The sequence below is a fragment of the Carlito syrichta genome, unplaced genomic scaffold (assembly GCF_000164805.1).
Source record: "Carlito syrichta isolate Samal-C Ts95f unplaced genomic scaffold, Tarsius_syrichta-2.0.1 Scaffold312196, whole genome shotgun sequence".
NCBI classification, from domain to species: domain Eukaryota; kingdom Metazoa; phylum Chordata; class Mammalia; order Primates; family Tarsiidae; genus Carlito; species Carlito syrichta.
In genome coordinates this window covers 311,285-316,437 of record NW_007256292.1, presented here as the reverse complement: position 1 = coordinate 316,437, position 5,153 = coordinate 311,285, and positions in this window count along the sequence as shown.

The following is a 5,153-nucleotide window of genomic DNA, read 5'->3' as shown; positions in this document are numbered from 1 at the left end:
CCCCGCCAGCCCGGCGGAAGGTGGGGCCCGGCGGAGGGGCGGGTCGGAGGCCGCCAAGGGAGTCGGGGCCGCCGCAAGCTTCCTTCCGTCCTTGCTCTGCCGGGTCTCCGAGACCCCCGGCAGCCTGCGGCGAAATGATCCCTCTTCCATCTCTCGGTTTATTTGGAGCCACTCTTTATTATTTTATTTTTTATTATTTATTTATTTATTATTTTTATTTTTTTTTGAGTTGGAGTCTCACTCTGTCGCCCAGACTGGAGTGCAGTGGCCGCTTCCGGCCACCGCAGCCTCGACCTGCTGGGCTCCGGCGATCCTTCCGCCTCAGCCTTCCAAGTAGCCGGAATTACAGGCGCGCGCTACCACGCCCGGCTGATTTTTTGATTTATTGTAGAGATGAGGTCTCGCTGCCCAGGCGGGTCTCGAACCCGTGGGCTCAGGCAGTTCACTCACCTCAGCCTCCCAAAGGCGCGGGATTACAAGCTGAGCCACCGAGCCCGGCTTATTTTATTTTTTAATGGGGTGGAGGAAGTGGCTTCTGGCGGTGGACACCTACCATTCCACTTGGTGTTGCGGGTGCTGGAGTTTGGTTTTTGAGTAGACAGGTGCTTGTTGGAACTTTTTTTTTTTTAATTCAAGGAGTATATGTGCCTTGTTGGAATTTCCAATAAAACTTTATTTACACAAACAGGCTCTGGCCTTTGGAACCTAGTTTGCTGATTTTTTTTTTTTTTTTGAGTCGGGTCTCATCCTGTCGCCCAGGAGTGCAGTGGCACGATCCACAACTCACCGTGGCTTCCAATTGCTGAGCTCAGGCGATCCTTCGGCCTTAGCCTCCTGAGTAGCTGGGATTACAGGTGTGCACCACCACACCCAGCTAATTTTTTTATTTTTGTAGATCCAAGGTCTACAAGTTGCCTGGACTGGTCTCAAATACCAGCGCTCAAGCGATCCTCCCACCTCAGTCTCCCAAAGTGCTGAGATTATAGCTGTGAGCCACCAGGCCCAGCCTGATTTTTTAAAGGACCTTAAATCTTAATTAGCATATCAAAAGTTGCCTTGAATGTTAGCTGCCTTTGTGAATATTAATATTAGATTAATGTTAGTTAATCTTGGTTAGTGAGGTTTTTGGCGTCCCTTAAATTTTGCACCTTGCATCTGGACCCTGCTCATTTCTTGGTCTATCTATCCATCCACCCTACAGGTCAAAAAGACCTGAAGCTGACCCTAACATTAAGTGACCAGTGTTAGGCCTGCAAGTTCCTTGTATGGTTTCAGCTAAATCACTTTGTCTCTTTCAGCCTGAGTTTCTCGGTGTGTAAATTGGGAAGGAATAATAATACGTACCCCTGAGATGTTTGTGGGTATCGATGAGTATGAAATAGCTGCTTAAACTATCAACATATTTCGACCAAGGACCAGCGGGAACACACGTGTTTGAAAGAAGTTGGGTTTATTACTTCTCAGTACAAGATGCCTCAGGACAAGGATTTCAGAAAGATCCTACTCCAGGATTTTAGGCTTGGGCCAGATGACTTGGGAATGGCCGTAAGGGAACAGGCTTTCTGACAGGAAGCAGGGCAGTTCTGCTTGTGTTGGCAAATAGAATGTAGTGGTGGCATAGTGATCTTATTTTTGTGGTTCTTACTGCTTGAGAAGGTTTCTGTCCAACAGAACAAAGTGGCCTGGCTGTGAGCGTCAGAGCAGCCTGTAATGATTTTGAGGTCTGGTTGTAAATAACAAGTGGGCTCCAGGTGTCAGGGGCTTGTAGCCATGGACCCACCAGCCCAGGGGTCTTGTACTAATAGGGCTCTCAAGGGAGCAGGAAGTGAGAAGTTGGATGTCCAGATGCACAAAGCAATGTCTTGCGAGTGTCAAATAAAACGTGTTTGTTGAGCACGCCCTCTGCTGGGTACTGGACTGCAGAGTGGGTAGGAGAGAGGTGGGCCCTGCTCTTGCTAACATCTGAGTGTCTGGCTAGAGTCCAGCAAGCTGTCAGGCACTAGGGCAGAACCAAGGAGGTGAGAGGTACAAAACCGCACCCGCACTCTAGGGAGTCAGAGAGAAAATACACTGGATATTTCTAAAGGAAGAAGAGATCTTGCCGACTAAAGGAGCAGACAGCACACATGAGAGGGAACATTTGAGTTGCTTTGGAAGAAAGGGTGACATGTGGGTGGCTGGTGACATGTGGGTGGCAGCACACTCAGAGCAGTAGAGGAGGATCAGTACAGGGAACTGTGTGCATAGCTGTGTAGGTACAAATAAGATAAGCGAAATTGATTTTTTTAAAAAAAGGCCAACCAGGCTCGGTGGCTCAGTCTGTAATCCCGTGCCTTGGGAAGCTGAAGTGAGTGGATTGCCTGAGCCCACGGGTTCGAGAACCGCCTGGGCAACTTGGTGAGACCTCATCTCTACAATAAGTCAAAAATTAGCCAGGCATGGTAGTGCACGCCTGTAGTTCCAGCTATTTGGAAGGCTGAGGTGGAAGGATCGCCGGAGCCCAGTGGGTCGAGGCTGTGGTGGCCGGGAGCGGCCACTGCACTCCAGTCTAGGCGACAGAGTGAGACTCCAACTCAAAAAAAAAAGGCCGAACGTGGTGGCTCAAGCCTATAATCCCAGCACTTTGGAAGGTGGAGGTGAGAGGATTGCCTGAGCTCAAGGATTCAAGACCAGCTTGAGCAACATGGCGAGACCACTACAATACATTTTTAAAAATTAGCCGGGCATGGTGGTACATGCCTATGGTTCCAGCTGTTTGGAAGACTGAGGCAGAAGGATCACCTGAGCCCAGCAGGTTGAGGCTGTGGTAGTCTTGAGTGTGCCACTGCACTCCAGCCTGGGCAACAGAATGAGACATCGACACACACACACACACACACACACACACACACACACACACACACACACACAAAACTGAAAAAATACAAAAGAAAAAAAAACCCAATTCTTTTTTTTAAATAAATAATCAAGTTTTTTGTCTGTTTGTTTTTTAGTCACTCTGTCCTCCAGGCTGGAATGCAGTGGCATAGTCCCCGCTTGACCTCCTGGGCTCATGCAACCCTCTCACCACAGCCTCCTAAGTAGCTTGACTACAGGGGTGCACTGCCACATCCAGCTTTTTTTTTTTGGAGAGATGAGGTCTTGCTCTGCTGCCCAGGCTGGTCTCAAGTTCCTGGGCTCTAGCAATCCTCCTGCCTTGGCTTCCCAAAGTGCTGGAATTACAGGCGTGAGCCACCACACCATTCATCTTTTGATGGACTCTTAGGTTGATTCCATATCTTTGCTACTGTGAATAGTGCTGCAACATGAAGTTATCTCTTCAATATGCTGATTTTATTTTCTTTGGGTATTTATCCAGTTATGGGATTACTGGATCATATGGTAGTTCTATTTTTAACTCTGAGGAACCTCCATAATCTTCCATAATGGCTGCACTAATTTATATTCCCATCAACTGCACATAAGTTTTCTTTCCTCCACATCTGTGCCAGGATTTGTTATTTTCTGTGCTTTTGATACCAACCATTCCAGTTGGAGTGAGGTGATAGCTCACTGTGGTTTCGATTTGCATTCCCCTGATGAGTAGTGATGTTGAGGTTTTTTTTTATATATCTGTTTGCCATGTGTATGTCTTCTTTTTTAAAAAAATGTCAGCCGGGCTCAGTGGCTCAGCCTGTAATCCCGCGCTTTGGGAGGCCGAGGAGAGTGGATTGCCTGAGCCAAAGGATTCAAGATCCGCCTGAGCAACTTGGCGAGACCTCATCTCTACAATAAATAAAAAATCAGCTGGGTGTGGTAGCGCGCGCCTGTAGTTCCAGCTACTTGGAAGGCTGAGGCAGAAGGATCGCCGGAGCCCAGCAGGTCGAGGCTGCGGTGGCCGGGAGTGGCCACTGCACTCCAGTCTGGGCGACAGAGTGAGACTCCAACTCAAAAAAATTTTTTAAATTAAAAAAAAAAAAGTCTATTCAGGTCTTCTGCCTATTTTAAAATCAGATGATGATGATTTTGCTAATTAATTTTTTAAATTCCTTATTGTGAGTTAATTGTCCAAACGTTGACTCACTCTCCCCACATCTGGCTTCTTTCTGCCCCTCCCCCAGAGAACAGCCCCTGGCCAAGATGGTCTTTGCAAGATACGCATATTTCCAGTAACAAGTCACTGGGTGCAGGTAATTGAGCAGAACTGAGAACAGTATGGGTCGCACCCTTACTCACTGGGACTGTAATCACTGTGTAACAAATTGAATAATTAATTTGCTTGACTGTAAAACTGCTTGCTGTACTGTCCTGCAGTACAGATTCTTTCTTCACCGACAGGCCACCATCAGAGCCACAAGTTCCAATAAACCAATGTCTTTCCCTGCTGCGCCTCCCGGTGACTTCTGTGGAATAGATAAAGAATCTTATGCACAAACCCTCTCAGATTTTGAGTTGCCACCTTACACTGAGATATTCTGGATATTAACCCCTTGTCAGATGCATAGTTTGCAAATATTTTCTTCTAAACTGTAGGTTATCTCTTCACTCCATTGGTTGTTTCCTTTGCTGTGCAGAAGCTTTTTAATTTGGTGTAATCCCATTTGTCTGTTTTTGCTTTTGTTGCCTGTGTTTTTGGGTTCTTATCCACAAATTCTTTGCCTAGACCAATGTCGTGAAGCATTTGCCCTGTGTTTTTTTTCTAGTGGTTTTATCATTTCAGGTCTTACATTTAAATCTTTACTCCATTTTGATTAGATTGTTGTCTATTGGTTAGGGACAGGTGTCAAACTTTTTTTTTTGAGTTGGAGTGTCACTATCACACCCGGTTAATTTTTTGATTTATTGTAGAGATGAGGTCTCGCCAAGTTGCCCAGGCTGTTCTCGAATCCACAGGCTCAGGCAATCCACTCACCTCGGCCTCCCAAAGTGCTGGGATTACAGGCTGAGCCACTGAGCCCAGCCTGGTGTCAAACTTTTATTTTCTCCATGTGGTTATCCAGTTTTCCCAGCATCGTTTATTGAAGAGACTGTCTTTTCTCCATTGTGTGATCTTGGCAACTTTGTAAAAAAAAATGAATTGGCTCTAAGTATGTGGATTTATTTCAATGTTCTCTATTCTGTTCCTTTGGTCTATGTGTCTGTTTTTATTCCACTACCCTGCTGTTTTGTTCACT